We start from the raw sequence: 18088 nt of genomic DNA, 5'->3' as shown, positions 1-18088 counted from the left end.
AAACTACTGAAAATTATGTTAAATGGCTAGAGAGAGAAAGAGCCACTAGCATTCAGTGTACCTCTTAAATATAAATGTTGATTAGACAATTTTTAATTTATAATTAATTCTAGAGAGTAGGAATTCAAACTCTGAATTAACCTCTTGCTTTTTCTCCTAGTATCCATTTAATAACATGCCACCTTTCACTTATAGAATATGAAGCTGCAACTGAGCATCAAAATAACAAGAGACTTACTTCTGAACAAGAGAAAAAGAAACAATGAATGTATACTTTATGTATTAAATGTGCAAATAAACATTCTGTGCTTTTCACAGTTCAATTTCATAGGGATTATAAATTAGAAAATTAACATAGTGTTAAATAACATCTTTAAAAATCATTAGCTTGAGAATTGGGAACAATGATAAATAAAAAGATTCATAAAGATGTATAACCAGGGCCTCATGCCACAGCCACCGAGGGCAGAGAACAAGGTAAGGCATTGAACCCCATTCACTTGTTTGAAAGAAGTTATTTTGTACATGAAGACATTATTAATTGTGATGAATCTTATTTTGGATGTCTTCCTGTTGGACTTTTATGAGGTCCAAAACAGAGGTAGAAGAAAATACTATGAAATATCCAGCAGCATTCTCAGACAAGGTGGGCTACAGCTCTCAGAATTGTGATGTGAAATATACCCTGACCTCTGGGCCATCTTCTATACTCAGTGTTAAGTCTGACAGCCATTACCATTAGGGAACAAGTACAGGAGTCTTTAACCTAATGAGAAAATGGAAAGGAGCTCTAAGTAGCTCCCTCTTCTCTGAAACAAAACGATAGCAAATCGCTAGACCAGTCAAGAGTCACAACATGGGGGAGGGGGAAGAGCTGGGGATCTGATATATAACATTGCAGTGATCCCAGCTACAGAGGTACAGTCCTGAGCGAAGCCAGGAGTTGACCAGATGTGAGGCATGGCAGCCACTGTCTTATTCCACAGTCATTCTACAACTGCTGAGCAACACGTCTGCTGATATGATGCCAAAAGAAACTGAGGTATTATGTGATTGGGTTATGTTTTCATCTTCGGTGTTAGCTGGGAAGAGTACAAAAGCAAGTGGATAGTCTCCTTTGAGAGTGGGGGGTAAATAATTTCTTGTTATGTTTTTGTATAATACTTTTCAGATTATGATGACCCACAGCCACAGATGACTTGAGTTTTTTATGTACCCTGCCAATTTCAGTCTTAATTGAACACCACTGAAGCTCTAAAGCATTACTTGAAACCATGACTAAGTTCTCTGTTGCAGACAGGATAGTGTGTGTTCTGTAATCAGGAAAAATACAGCTTACACTTCACCTTACATTCTATCCTTAAAATTTGTTCAGTTTCCTTCACAGATACATATTCTGACTTGTTTCTGTCCCTTCAGGAATACAATCCTTCCTGTGAACAACACATTGCTGTCTTCATCTGAGTCATATTTCAGCTTATCTTAGAAACTACCACTGATGAAACCATTTTATGGATTCTTCCTGTGCTGTGCTGGTTGGTCAACTTGACTTCTAACTGGACATATCTCAGAAGAGGGAATCTTATCTGTGAAAATGACCCCATTATATTAGCCTGTAGATAAGTTTGTTTGGGGTATTTTCTTGATTAATGATTAATGTGAGAAGTCCCAGCTTGCTGGGGAGGTGCTACTGGCCAGGTGGTCCTGGGGTGTATAGGAAAGCAGAATACACAAGAAAGGAAAAGAAAATCAGTAAGCAGCATTCCTCTAAGGCCTCTGTATCAGCTCCTGTTCTTGCCCTGTCTGAGTTCTTGTGCTGACTTACTTCTATAATAGACATTGATGTGGAAGTGTAATATGGAATAAACCCTCTGGTCCCTAAGCTGCTTTTTTGTCATGGTGTTTTATCCAAACAATAGAAATCACAACTCAAATAGCTATCAAATACTGGAGAGAAATAAAATGTGGCTTATTCATACAATAGAATATTATTAAAACATAAAAATGAATGAGAAACTGACAGATTAAATGACTTTGGTGAGCCTTCATAATTTCATTTGTAGATCTTTCCATTTCTAATTTATAAATACATTTGGGGTTATAAATTATAAATGTACTGCCTCCTGTCAACATTGTATACTTCTATTTGATGATTTCTGTGTCAAACATTATATGGAAATGTTTCCAAGTATTTTCTGTATTAACTGTGAATGAATAGAACAAAATTAATTGCCTGTGATGGAAAAAAATAAAATAAAATAAAATTAAAAAAAAAAAAAGAAATCATAACTAAAACGCCTTCCTTGTAGGTAATGCATCTGTTGAGAAAGGTGTCTGTTTAGGGGTCTGCTATCTGTGCTTACATTTTATAAGTTTTATAAAGATGAAGATGCATTCTTCCTATATACTAAGATGTTTTTTTAGAATAAAAAGTGTCTTCCGTAAATATTTCTCAGTGAAAAAATTCATGGGAGAAGCCAATGAATGAAGAGAAGAGGAGAATATTGTGAAAAGAGAAAATTTATATAGATACAAATCAAAACCTCATATGCCTGAAAAACATCCATGACAGTCACTGACAATTAAACAAGACTTTTGTTTTACTTTAGGAAGTAGTGATTATAATTTCGAAGCTATAGTATTCTCAGAGATAAGAGGTTTCTATAGGGATAGATAAATCAGAGAAGTGGAGAAGATCCATAATAATAAGCTCAACTTTATTGAGATGAATCCACTGAGTCTATTTAATGATCAAAGGAATTTATTTTGGGGTAAACTTACAACCACGGGAGATTTATCAAACGGTCCCGGAAAGCTGACCTATGTCCCACATTGAACAGCTTGGTCCAAGATCTCAGCATCCAGAACCACAAGGTAGCCAAGAAGAGAGGGTGTACCTGCATCCCCTATCTTAAGGGTCCTCATTGGCCCTGTCCCAGGGTAGGTACCTCAAGGTCATAGGCAGGTGTAACAGCTACAGCTGCCTCACTAGGAGAAGTGCTTCAGGGCACGGCTCAAGCAGCTCTTCACTAGACAATTTAGGTCAGATTACTTTGCAATTAGGATTAAATCATATAAACCCCAAACAACAACAAACATAGGTAGTGTTAAGTATATAACATTAGTACTTAAATAACAATGAAAATCATCATTATAGTCATTATAATAGGTCAACCATGTGACAATTAAAATATTCTAGCCCTAACCCTGTAACAATACCACATTTGTATATAGATGTCAGACTGTTCACCGTGGAAAGGAAAAAAAAAAAAAAGAAGACTCTCAAACATGGATAAAACAAAAAAGACACAAAAAGAATTCCTGAGGCAAGGAGGAAACCCTAGGATGATTAAATCTTTCACTTCAAGGAGCCTGCACCTCCTGAGTAAGGAGGGAAGGTAGAATACACATGCTGTAGAGCAAACCCAGAAGCTTTAAGCAGATTGTCATGGAAATAAAACACATACACATTTTATGAGAAGACTGGAGTACATTAGTCAGAAAGCTCAAAGCCACACAATGTAAACTATTAAGCACTGAGTTCTTCCTAAGCCCTAATCAACGCATCTCTTGGAGAAGAAAGGAAAACAAGTCTAAAGGACATGTTATTGTAGATGCTATGATTATACACACCCAGCTCTTAATTCAAAATGTCCCAGAAAGCTAAACCCTTAGGAAAAGATAGTAATAACTATGAAAATCACTTAAAATTTTAGAACCAATTAGTCATTTTTTCTTTATCGGTTTTAATCCAAATATAATTGATTCTGTAGGCCTGATATTCAGGGTCTCTAAGCATACATTTACACCTCATATTTTAGAAATAATTTCCTGAGCAATTGCATTTACATACTATCATCAAGTGAGATAAATTCAAATTCATAATTATGTTTTGAATTTGAATATTGGTTTTAGAAATCCCATATAATAAGGGAAAAATGTAACAGCTGAGAAAAAATAAAAAGAACTTCTATAATCTTTGTATAATATAAATACATATAGTATTATAATATGTAATACAAATATTAATATAAAAGAGTCAAATATTTTGCAAATTGAGCAATCAGCAAATAGTTGGCAGATTGTTATTTCCTGAAATGCACAATCAGATTGAAAGTTCAAGAAATAAATTTGTTTGTAACTAATAACTGTAATGACAGATTATATGGCTTATTTAGAATCCCAGGTTCTCCAGGATTTTTAGTTCACAATGGTTGTACATAATGCATGTTTTATATTCTTTGCAGTCTAGCATATAAACACACTAACCAGGAACAAAGAATCTATTGTGAAGTAAATGGTCAAGTCTCATGGGCATTTGACTCTGTTCATCCATAGCTTCTACGATCAAGTGATAATGTACTTTTCATTATAGATTTATGACTCCATGTAATGGTAAGATTTCTTCTAGTATATTCCCTGCATTATACTTACCATATCTGCCCTTAAATAATTTCAAAACAATTACAGCAAATTTTAAACTTCCTAGAGGAGATAATTGCTTTTATTTTTACTCTTTAAAAAATAGTTTTGTTGAGAAAAAATATATGTTGCCGACATTTTGAAAAGCCATTTCAACAATTTTGACAAAATTATACTTCAGTATACTATTACAGAAATCAAAATATAAAATATTAGCATGTTCCAAAGAGATTCCTCTTGTCCTCTCCATCAGGAGCCACCCTCAGGCACCACTCGTAGCCCTCAGCTCCAGGAAACCTCTGACATTCTATTTTGTTTTTCCTGGATTTTCACTTGAAAGGAGTTGAACTCATGTATTCTTTCATGTCTTGTTTCTTTTACTGAAAAATACTTTTAAATTTACATATACTATTCCACATTTCAGCAGTACATTTTCTTGATGTTTTCTGTCTCATTGCATAAACATACTATTGTTTCTTTAATTAGTCACCTATTAGTTGATATTTGAGATTTTTCTAGTTGAAGGCTACTCTGAGTAAGTCCATTGAGAGCACTCAGTTACACACTTCTGAGGAGGCTATGGTTTCTCAATTTAATTGCTGTTAATTCTCAAAATAGAGAATTCTCTGCTGTAGAGGAATATCTTGTGCATTCTTAAATTTAAAAAAAGAATAAAAAAGAAATATCATTGAAGAAGTTAATAGATAAGCTACCAGTTGAGAAAAGTGTTTGGAACACATATGTCTTCGGAAACTGTGGTTTATAAAGAATTTTCACAAAATAGTAACAAAAAGAACAAATTAAAGATGAACAAAAGACTTGAAGTCACTTCATAAAGTGGAAGGCATCTTGTTAAAGAGCACATACGATATTCAATATGATCATGCATTAATTATTAAATTAAAATAAACTGTTGTAAGTTGAATTGTTAAAGTGGAAATAATTAACAATACCAAACGTAGAGAAGTATACAGACTAACTAGGACTGTCATACATTGCTGGTGGAAGCATAAAATGAAACACCCTCTTGGATAAACTGTTTGTCAGTTCCTTAAAAAAGCTACTTATATTTTACACTGTGCCCAAGGAATTCCATTCTTGGGTATTACCCAAGAACAATGATTGTACATGTTCCTTTTGCAAGGGCTATTTAGTAATGTCTGCAGGTATCATTGATAACTTATAACTCTGGGTTAAGGATGGGTGATCCTGGCATCTGGGAGATGATTGCAGCTTTTAAAGCCAGTTTAAAAATATCTTAACTCATGACCAGTTACAATTATGTTCATTGTAATTTTCATATCATGGTTTTGCTTATTGAGATTCATGGTTAACTAGTAAAGTTAACACCACTAACATGTTAAGAACATTGCCACAATCCAACATTTCATTTGATGTGCATTTTTTTTCCTGAAAATTCTCATGTGCTTTCTGACATATTGTGGCTTGACTTTTCATTCACTCATATTATTTGGCCACTACTCTGAAGATTGCTCCATGATATTCACATTATGTCTTCTTTGTAGAACCAAATCCAAGATTCAATGAGACTGTTGACTAATGGAAGAACAACTCTGTTGTTGGTGATTACATTCATCTACTCACATAATTTGACTGACTTATTACAATAAAAAATATGTTACCTAAACTGTATCTAATGTGCCTCCTCCTACTATTGCTATCATTGCTACTAAGTACTCTAGCTAATAACTTTACTTCACCAAGACAGATAAACTAACATATTGTTCATTATTTTGCTTTCAAATAGAATTTTTATTTACAAAGCAGAGCTGAGATGAGTAGTATAGCTTCTTAAATCCACACATTTCCAGACACAACTACTATGTTTCATGAATGATTTCTTTAAAATACATTTAAAATACATTTGCATTGATTCATATATTTTAGAATTTAAAAGTAACGTATTGGAATCAATGCATATTATCTAAAGTCCTATGATTTTTCCTGTTCAGTTAAAAGTTATTAAATCTTCACTACCTGCCAATGCTGGTCGATTAGAATACTCTTAAGAATTTCAAAGTGTTTCCACCAAGTGGAGATGTGAATCCTCCACAATTAATGACTACTTTCAGCAAGGTCATATCAATAGACCTTTCTTCTACCCAACTTGAGCTCCCTTCCTCTGCAGTTAACACTTTTTCTCTTCCTTCCTGGCTTGTTAGAATTCTTGATAGCTATCCACAGTGTTCAAGACAGGAAGAAGTTAAGAATGCTGTGGAGCTGAGGGACTCTGTATCAGTAAGTGATTTACTTTAGGGAAGGCTGCAAGGCAGCTTACCTCTCTAGGGTTTGTCTTGGTAAAGAGGTAGAAATAATATGTTTAGGGGAGTCATGCCCAATCTGAATCAAAGCTTCAAAACTATGCATCACATTGTACATACTAGACACTGGATGACAAATTTTTCAGTAACTTTAAAATACTCATGACATATTTTTAAATTTCCATACCTACATAATGTAGGGATCAACCTCTAGGGAGGTTATCTTTTCTCTTTCTCCCTGTATTATTCCCCATGCTTATCGGAATATTTGTCTACATTTCCAAATAAGCCAGGCATAAGTTTCAAGGTCAAGCTGGGATGTAGCTCAAGCAAAGTACAATTTCAGAAAAAAAATGAGAACAAAATAATAGTGTCTAGTGTAAGGAGTCACAGGAAGAAAAATGAAAAAAAAAATTAGAAAAGTTAAAAAAGGGAATGATCTTGTACTTCTGTGAAAGAAAATATTACCAAAAGCTGTAGTGTTCTGTTAAGTAATCTTTGTGTTTGTCAGTCTTATGAAGTCAGAACACAGGCATTAGGGTATTCACTTTCAGCCACAGGCAAGGGAACACTATTGGACCAATCTGAGTTTCTTCTTTATTTTATTATTATTTTAATACAGTTTTAACTAAGATAAATTTGTATCACTTTCCCATTTTCTCTCTCCCCTCTAACCCTACCAAGTGCCTTCCTTCTAATCTGCCCAGAACCTCTCTTCTCTAAAATTAATGGCTTCCTTAGCTTCATTGCTGTTTTACATACAACACACATAAAGCCTGCTGAGTCTATTTTTGTTGTTTATATGTAATGATTTCAGGACAGACTATTTTGTATTGGGTAAACAATATGGAGGTTCGCCCCTGGGAAAGGCTAATTCTCCCTCTCCCAGCAGTGCTTGGTTCTCTATAGTTGTTTGTCTGTAAGTAGGGCCCTGTGAAACTTCTCAACAGAAAAGAAATTGTACCTGACTCTAGAACCCCAGTCAATTTCCCTAAGCTAGTAAAATCATAGACTTTAGAAAGAATCGACTATCAGTGCCACCACTTGTTTAGACCAACGTAATTCCTTACTACATTCTATATCATGTCCTTATGCCCATAGGTAAAGATACTATACAGCCCATCCTCAAACTTATCCTTGTAACAAATGAAGAACTTCACAGAATCCCCAACTGGACCAAATTCAAGCTCACAATTTTCCCATTTGTGAAACAAGATTTAAATAAAGTAACTTTAGATAGTCCCAACTCTAGAAAAGCTTTTCCAAAACATGATTTTGAAGCAATTTTAACATAAGATACTTCGTTCTATGAAAGTTCTGAGATATGTTTTGATGGATGTCTTGCATGTATTGACTCTCAATACAGGTTGTTCACGTACTGAAGGAGGCTTTGAATTTAGAAAATAACTACATGGCACTGATCCCCAGAGAAGAAATAACGCTACAAGATGTGAGCTTTTCTTTTTTTCTCTCATTAAAAATTTACCCATGAAAATTTGCATTCTTTACTGAAGTAGAAACAAGAAGATCTGGGTTTCAAATGTTTTGAGATGATCTGAGTGTGTATAAACACTAATAAATCTTAAAACACATTGAAGGGTAGTATGCCGTTACTGAGACCTCATTTGTTCTGGAGGAGTAACAGTACGAACAACTGCCTTGCTGACTGCAAAATTAATACTCCAATGTACTCTGGGAGTCAGTATTATAAGCCTTGTACAGAACACAAATCAATCTTGCCTTTCTTAGCATGTAGCAAAGGTAGGGGTACAATCTAAGTGTACTAAAGCAGTTATAAACAAAGCATGATTAGGCATGTGTGTCACCTACTGAACCATTGCAAAGTGAATTCTTAGTCACTACACAATTTAAAACACAAAACAAACAAAAACAAAAGGTGGTATCCCCAGGCTTCTATATTTTTTAGTTTAATACACTTTAATTGGCATTTTTGTACCATTTCACTTGAACCTTTTGCGTATCGTCTTCTTCTGACCTTGGGTGCTTTACCCAGGCCAGCAATGTGTTCATGATACTAATCCTGGATCTCTGACAGTGATGCCCTTTCCTCTTTGTCAACTTCTCTAAGTTTAATTGCTGCAGCATCTCAAAATGAACTCCACATTATTAAGGGTTATAACTGCCATAAATATATCACTAAAACTTTAATGAAATCATTGAAGTGAGGCTCAGTAAAACAGCAGACTTTTCTTAGTTGTACAGCTTATTTCAATATGGAGAATTGGATGCATTACTGCAAGCACTGTTACGGTATTTAATTTTTTTTTTCTTTTTAGTTATTGAACTACTCATTGATTTAAGCTTTCCAAACTCATCATCAAAAGTTTCATTAACACATTTATTAAGTTAAGGTTGCTTTGTCTACTGTGGTGTTATATCTATAAATACCTTCAGAGTGTGGATTCTGTCATTAGCTCTGTGTCTTAAATACTTTCCTGGGCAACACAAGCAATGAAAGGCTACCCAATTTAGCCCAATAAAGATGCATCATACTGAAATCTCAAATGTTTCAAGTACAAGCTAAATAGAAAAAAAATCAGATTTTATTATTGCAACTCAGATGGCATTTATATAACTATCTGAATTTACTACTTAAATATTTATTCATTAAATTCCACAAAATTCATAGTTAAGACAAAATGAAGGTGCTGGAATGCATGGAGTGCCCTCCCCAGAGAAATTCAAAAGGAAACAATTTTGCCTTAAAAATTGAAACGGTATCACAAAAAACAGAATCAGGTATTTTCCCCAAAATCATACCCAAAGAACTTAGAAGAATTAAAATGAACAGTCCTTTATAAAAATGTCTTAATTTTCTTCAGTATTGTAGAGCCATATGCTCGAGTATAATCTCTACAAACTAAGGAGAATACACACCAGGTATCCCAAGCTTTTTGTGCATATAAGTATGACACTTATAGAGGCAGAGTATATGGCAAGTTTTCTGTAAAAAAAAAAAATGCAAAACCAAGAGTTGGGAGCATTTGAACAAAAATATTTTGTTCTATCGTAATTTATATATAAAATTCTGTGCATAAAAAATAAGTAAGTATTAACTAAGGGCTAATATAACATGAATCTTAAAAGGTCTTATTAATATTTTTTTTAAAAAGCTAGATCCAGATATTGGGGTGAAAGCTGAAAGATCAGAGAAACAGAACAAACCAGCCATGTTCTAACCTCTATGAAATCCTCAGCCTCAAGAGAGTGAGTTCCTGTTTCCTCATGCCTTATATACCTTTTTCTGCCCTGTAATCTTACTTCCTGGGATTAAAGGCATGTGTGTTTCCCAAGCAAAGGCATGAGATCTCAAGTGTTGTGTTTAAAGGTGTGTGCCACCATGCCTGGCTCTATTCCCAGTGTTGTCTTGAACTCACAAAGATCCAGATAGATCTCTGTCTCCTGAGTGATAGGATTAAGTGTATATGCCACCACTGTCTGGCCTCTATGTCTAATCTAGTGTCTGGCTCTATCTTCTGATTCCCAGATAAGTTTTATTGGAGTGCACAATATATCATCACAGGCTAGATTCCAGTTTGCATTTGTCAACGTTGTTGTGTGAGAAGACCTAAGTGGCAAACAAATGATTCTTTCACTCCTCACAAAATGACTTAGATGAAACTATATGACAGGTATGAAACTCTGTAGAGTATAGAAGTCATGTCTTCTACCTAATAACTTCAGATGTAGAGATATGTAAGTCTTTTGATAGAAAACCACAGAGCAAATCATGACAGGGAAAGGATTGGAGGAATTAATTTCTAGTTCTGTCCCTCCATGTCATAGGGCATGACTTTATATGGATATGTTTAATTTACAAATATTCAGTGTGGTGAACCCTTATTATCTGTCCTGTTTATATCTGCATGATGCACTTTTGGTGACTTATAGATGTCACCTTATTGTTTCCCTTCCAAGAGCACTGCTTGAAACCCCCTTACATTCTCAGTAAAAGCCTACACTTAAATGGTCTATAGGATTCTGTCTGATCTGTTCACTCCCCTTTTTATCCCATTTCCAACTCTGCTGAATCCTTGTTGGTCCTTAAGATCTATGGCACAATTTGTATTCATAATTTCTTTTTCCTGAGTGTTTTTATTGTTCCAAAGATTATCCTTCAGATGAATGTGTGACTCACACTTTCGTTTTCTATGTCTTTGCTTAAATTTCTGTTCCCCATTTAGGTCTACACTGGTCAGCCAATTTAATATTGATATCTGCTTTCTAAAATATCATAACGCACCTCAGTGTTCAAGATGTCTATCAGCCAAAAATTTATGGATGAAGTTGAAGTGGGAAGTCATTCATAAATAGTTAATAATATAAGAAAGAGGTTAAAGTGGTAAACTCACCATCTATGCCCAGGGCAGTGTCAAGGAAACACCCCAGAGAGGTAAAAACAAAGAAAGCAAGTCAGCAAAAAGGAAATTGGCCAAGGAAAGTTGCCATGGAAACCAATGCACCTAATTTGCAATGAAGCAAGGTACATATGATGAGCAGCTCTAGAATGGAGACCCAAGAAGGATTAAATTCATCATTAATTTTTTGAAAAGTACTGTGTTAACTGAAAAGAGATCTTTGAGGTATCAGAAAGATAGCAATTGTCTTTTGCAGAAGGAATTGAACCATTGCATTACATGTTGAACACACATACCATTTTCTATAAAGTACTGAAATGTACCATATTCAATATTTCCCAATCATGCAATTAGTAGAAAAAACTGAAATGAGAAGTCAGAATTGAAATAACCAAGGATTCTTTTCACTAGGCTTTGATTTTATTTTCTAAACAACAACAGAACATCAGGTCATATTTTACACTGCAAGTATTGGTCTTAGTATTTATATGGAAAGCAAAGCTCTTTTTATAATTTTTAATATCTTAAAGGCAATATAGAAACTGTCCTTGAAGATAAAATATGTAACCATAAATTAGAAAAGAATACTTTGTACTGTAACACAAATTCCTAAACAGTCTTATTAATAAAAAAAACCCAGAGCCAGATATTAGGGTGAAAGCTGAAAGATCAGAGGGATAAAACAAGCCAGGCACAAATTCTTACCACTAGGAAATCCTTGGCCCAAGAGAGAACTACTTCCTGTATACTCATGACTACCCACCTTTCTGTGCCCTGCCATCTTACTTCCTCTTTCTGCCCAGCTACATTACATTCTCTTTCCACTCAGCTCTATCACTTCCTGTCTGTCTGTACAGACCTCCAGGCCTCTATGATTAACTAGTGCTGGAATTAAAGGCATGTGCCACCATGCCTGGCTCTGTTCCCATTATGGCCTTGAACACACAGAGATCCATATGAACCTCTGCCTACTAAATGCTAGGATTAAAGGCGTGTACTACCACTGCCTGCCCTCTATGTTTAATATAGTGGCTGGCTTTTTCCTCTGATGCCCAGGCAAGCTTTATTTATTAGAGCACAAAATATCACCACATTGTATATCTTATATGTCTATGAAAAAATTATTCTATTGTCTTAAAATCTCTTAAGATGGGTGCTGGAGGGATAAATAAGCCATTAAAAGCACTGACTACTCTTCCTAAGGACCTAGGTCCAATTACCAGCACCTATCTAGTGGCTCCTAACTGTCTGTAACTCCAGTTCCAGGAGATCAATACACACATCTGGCCTCTGAAGACACCAATTAAACACTTAGTGCAGAGCCATGAATATAACCAAGCACTCATATACACATATATATGATAATAATAATAATATTTTAAATAAAAGACAATTTTTTTACTAAAAAGAAGTTCTCTTTTATAAAAATAAACACCATATAATGGTTATTTATATTTAAAACACTGATGACTTTTTTCTCCCATTTATAAGTTATTTGAATTCTAAACAGAGAAATACTTTTGTAACTTTTTAAGATTTTTGAAAATTACTAAAAAAGATTGCAAGGAAATATTTATAAATCTGCATTTTAAAATTACATAACACACTTTTAGAATTATTTGTTTTATTTTATGTATGTGCATGCTTTGCCTGCATGCATGTCTGAGTACCATGTGCATATATGGTGACCATGGAGGTCAAAAGAGGCAAAAGATCTTCGGAACTGGAGCTACGGACACAAGTAGGTCCTCATAAAAGTATTGGGAACTGACTTCCAGTTCTTTACATGAATAGCAAGTGCTCTTAACCACTGAGCCATCTCTCCAGCCCCCATAAAATATATTTTAACTAAAAATTGAATAAATCTCTACATATGCCAAAATAATTAATATTTTAATAAAGAAGCAATGCTAATACATGCTTAACATAATTGTTTTACTTTTTATTTTATGAGATTAGAGTATAATTATATCATTTCTCCTTCCTTTACCTCCATCCCAACTCTTCCATGTATCCCCTCCTTGCTCTCAAAATTATGACCTTTCTCTTTAATTGTGCTACATATGTGTGTGTATATATATAGTCTATATTAGGAATATATTATATATATGCATATATTTAATGTAGGAATATATTCCTAAATATACAATACAACTTGCTCAGTTTGTATAAAGTAATTTCTACATTCAGGAAGGTGGGACAAGAGGTACACAAGTTCAAAGTCAGTCTGGGTTATATATGTTGAGACCTGATTTCAAAACAAAAACAAGGTTTTTAAAACTGAATGTGAGGCTTTTATGCTTTAAATAGAAACTAAAATAAAGAAAGTAACTTCAGTAAATCTAACGGAGTGTGTGTCAACTTGCTTAATCTTGGATTCTCTTCAAAATAGTTGCTGCCTGTGTTGAATGATATATACAGCTACACAGCTTACTTAGACAAAATACCTTCAGATCAGTGTAAAACACTTGTTTGTTTCTTTAAAAACAAAACAACAACCAAGAAAAAAAAGCAAGAAAAGGAAAAACAGGTATGACTTTTCCCTGTATACCACCCATGATATTGTGACTGACAGCAGCAGCTCTTGTAAGATGCATACATATTTCTTTCTTCAGTGTCTTTTCTTTTCTTTTTTTTTTTTCAATGGGACTGCCACATGATTGTAATGCAGTTTAATCAGAAAGGGGCATTCTGTGTTGACTTCATTATACATTCACACATTCAATCACACCAGCACCACTTTTCAAATACCATCTCTTCCAAATGTATGCTGTTAACTTTCTCAACAGGAAAGGCAAGCATGTGATTTCCACCCATCAGTGGAGACTTAATAAATCACCCCGCATATTACATTTTCACACCAAGTTAGCACCTTCATCAAGGAATGAAATTAGCAGAGCAAATCCTGGCTAATTGTGAAAGATGCTAATTACTCACTCACCCTACAAAATAAGGCATGAGTGATGTGCGGCAAGCCCTGCATAAAGTCATGAACACTTGGAAATGAGACACTTAAATAAAGTCTAAAACTGCTTATGCAGAGAGAAGTGAAGACCAGACAGTGAGCAAAATTATACAGCCTGTAAAGAAAAAAAAATATTTTGCAGAGATTTAAAAAAAAAAAAAACAACAACTAATTTTAAGACCATTGCAAGACTTGTGGGGACTTGGATGACTCAAAGGATTTATTGTGATCTCTTCTAGGTCTGAAGCCAAATCCCACTAGATTATTGCTGGGAACAAGTCCTTTACTGGGTAATGGCTGTTCACAGCAGGACAGAGAATTGTTATAAAGGATGTGTTCTCCACTCAACTAACCTTGGGGGAAGGGAGGTCCAAGTTGTAGACTAACGGTAATTAGCTCCCCTGCTGGTGGTCTCTGCAGAGAGGCAGAAGCCAAACAGGTCACAGGATGTGAATCCTGAGCAGGCATCAGAGGCTGCCAGCTCCTCGTAATCTTGGCTGAGATGAGCTGGTTGGAGGTGTGATGGGAGGATTTATCCCTGTCACCATCAATCTGGTACCCAGTCTCTGGATGTTGGACTCTTTTCCCCGAAGTTGCCAATTTGTCACCTTTCAGCAGCATGGGGCTCTCATTAAGAATGGAAGCATGTTATTTCTTAATGCTGTGTTAAGTGTGTGATTTAAAAAGGGAAAAAGACAGGAAAGAGATGCTATAGCACGTTCTACTGTCCTCTAGTCTTTCTCTCTCCTCCAACCACTTAAGATTTCAATACTATCCAAATCCAGCTGAACAACCAAAACTAACACCCTTTCAGTTTGTCTCTTACGTTTCACACACCTAATTTGCTAGTGAAAGGCAATTATCACCTTACATTCAATTAAAATGTCTCTGATTAATGGCTTGGACAAGCCTCTAAAACAATTATATCATTTAAAATTGCAAAGGTAACCCAGGGAGAGAGTTTGTGTTGGTATTAATTTGTGTAATGATGCAAAGGTGATAAATCATTAAATCCCTAGAGAGGTGATGTGGAGATGAGTTTTGTGACACCATTACATAATTACAACATCTGGAGGAAGGAGATGCAAATCTAATACAACTTCCACACTGCATCTTTTAACAAGAAAGCATGACGGCACAATGAACATGTGTTTACAGCATTATTACAGGGATTACTTATCATCAGATTCCCTGTGGAAAAAAATAAGTAGACATCTTCTGGTTTCTGTTTCTTTTTTTCACTTTCTCATCATGAATAACAAATTCTTAACATGTTATGATGTCTCTTCCTTCATAAAATGACCACTGTTTTCAGAGATCTGCTTGTTTTAAGCTGTTGTTTATGAGTTAATTGTTTCAAAACAAATTTCAAGCCTAAACATCATCACTCCAGCAGGGAAGAAATGCCACACAGAAACTGCAGCAACAATATGGTGCACGGGGAGAGAGAGACTTGCTTTTGTTTTATTTACGATCCACATAATGTAATAACCTACAAAGTTCTCTGCTTCTTTACCTCCACTGGAACCCTGCTTCTCTATAAGAAAATATTTTAAAAGCTGACCCATTTAAAATTAAGCAAATATAACATGTAGGATCTGTTCAATACAAGCTGCATATTACAGGTAAACTGAGCTTTCTTCATAAACCATCCAGTCTTTATATACTACATTATTCTGTTAGTATTTCACTGTGTTAATGTCATCTTCTCTCCCAAATTTCCATTTGTTAAAATTCTCCTCCTATATTATCTCCACGCCAAGGAATGTGTTGGCTTTCAACGGCTCTCGGTAAAGGCTATCTAGGATCTCTTTGAATTTTAGAAAAGTCTACACACTCATATTATAATCATTTTCTCACTGATTAGTGGATCTCTTCTTGTAGTGACAGTTAACTTGTGAGAATAAGCCCTGTTAATACCACGATACCCCACAGTGAGAACTGACTATTGTTAAGTAAACAAATCTAGTCCCTTTGAATTTATTAAGATTGCTGTATATTTACCAGGCAGTGGTAGAGCATGCCTTTAATGCCAGCACTTGGGAGGCAGTGGCAGGAATATCTCTGTGAGTTCAAGGCCAGCCTGGTCTACAGAGTGAGATCCAGGACAGACAGGGCTACACAGAGAATCCCTGTCTCAGGGGGAAAAAGGAAATAAAAAGATTATTATATATTCAAAAAATGTTCAGTTGTTTATATAGGACCCATGAAATACCTGTTGATTATATGAATAAGACAACTCAGATAAAGGGAAGGGATAGAGGATAAATCAGAAAATTATGAACATGAACATGCAATGATACATTATTATTAAGAGTAACAACAGAAAAAAAGGGGGAGGGTGGTTAATAGTGGCAACCTGGATTGAACCTAAGAGTATATATTTAAAATGAATTTAAAATTCATTTTGCCTATTTCAAATTTTTGTCTAATTTCTAAAAATGACAAATCCTGGAAAAATATAAATAATTTAAAAGTCAAGATCATGGCCCAGATTTGAATTTGCACTTGGTGGCAGAGGCAGGTAGATCTTTGAGTTCCAGGTCAACTCAATCTACATAATATCCATGACAGGGCTACAAAGGGAGACACTGAAAACAAAACAAAAAAAGAAAGAAAGAAAGAAAGAAGGAAAGAAAGAAAGAAAGAAAGAAAGAAAAGAAAAAAAGAAAGAGAAAGAGAAAAAAGAAAACCAGCAAACAAAAAAGATCATACAACTTTGATTTTCAGTATTAATAGTCTTAGTAAGGTTATACTTCCAAGAGTGTATGTCTGCACAGATTGGTCTCAATGGGTTTTTAAATAAAAATGAAGGTGTAAAGCTGGGTGAGTATAGAACAGGGCATGAATCTGGGATGACCTGGGAGGATGAATATGATCAAATTGGAATGCATAAAGTTTGTGAAGAATTAATAAAAATTATTTTAAAAAGTGGTCTACACACAAGTTCACTTATATATGCTCATGTGAGTACGCAGATACACTGGCAGTATATACCATTCAAAATAGCCAGATTCAGCATGAGTGACAGGTTTCTATCTTAGTATAGTGGCAGTTGTTCCAAGCTTCTAAATATAAATTTTCATTTTTATAATTTTTCTATTTCAGCATCCTTGTTTTGATCATATTCTTTCCCCTCCCACAATGCCTCCCAGATCCTCCCTGACACCTACCTACCCAAGCTCATGTTCATTCTCACTTTCTTAAAAAGAAAGAAAAAAATATAAACACAAAATTAGTGCCATTTTTTTTCTTTTCTTTTTTTTTTCTTTTTGGTTTTTCGAGACAGGGTTTCTCTGCGTAGCTTTGTGCCTTTCCTGGAGCTCACTTGGTAGCCCAGGCTGGCCTCGAACTCACAGAGATCCGCCTGGCTCTGCCTCCCGAGTGCTGGGATTAAAGGCGTGCGCCACCACCGCCCGGCTAGTGCCAAATTTTAAGCAAGCAATTTTTTAAATCACTGTTTTACTAGGTCAATGTCAGTTACTTTTATTTATTAATCAAATTCCTCCTAGATGAAAGATAGTCTCTCTTCTGAGCCTGTTTCAATTACCTCAGAGTCAGGTACCAAGTTGTCAAAACTCTCAGCTCTGATAGTGTAACTGAAAATAAATATAAATATAAACTACTAAATGCTTTATTAAGCCACTTCTCTCCATTTTATTTTCATGATTTAGTCTGTGAATTTTAGTCATCTAAGCACTAAACTATTGGGTAAAAACTTGAAGCATAAAGTATTTAAGGATTAGTTTCACCATACATAATAAAAGCTGATAACCTTTTGACTCTTAGTGCTTGAGATAGTATCACCCCTGGGAAATTTTGAATGATAAAACAACCTATGTGTTTCTTTCGTCTTTTTCCTTTACCATTTTATGATTATAAAAAGAACCAAAAAAAGTCAATACCAGAGCTTACTCATAAACTCACTTGTTCCTAATGGAAGAAGAAATAATCTGAAGAATTCAGTGGGTTGTGTTGTGCAGCTCTTTTTTCCAATATTTCCTGCTGATGAAGAGAGGAAACTTCTACAACTCAGGAAG

The 18088-nt window shown here is 35.0% G+C and overlaps 1 long non-coding RNA gene across 1 annotated transcript; it reads left to right on the top strand.

Moving 5' to 3' along the window:
* The first annotated feature begins 342 nt into the window (after positions 1-342).
* On the top strand, positions 343-1882 carry LOC143269964 (uncharacterized). Its single transcript, XR_013046779.1, has 2 exons — positions 343-477; positions 1420-1882. It is a non-coding gene; the product is annotated as an uncharacterized LOC143269964 (long non-coding RNA).
* Positions 1883-18088: the final 16206 nt, after the last annotated feature.

This window comes from Peromyscus maniculatus, chromosome 21 (assembly GCF_049852395.1).
Source record: "Peromyscus maniculatus bairdii isolate BWxNUB_F1_BW_parent chromosome 21, HU_Pman_BW_mat_3.1, whole genome shotgun sequence".
Taxonomy (NCBI): domain Eukaryota; kingdom Metazoa; phylum Chordata; class Mammalia; order Rodentia; family Cricetidae; genus Peromyscus; species Peromyscus maniculatus.
Note: the sequence above shows the minus strand (reverse complement) of the source record. Positions and strands in the feature narration are given on the sequence as shown.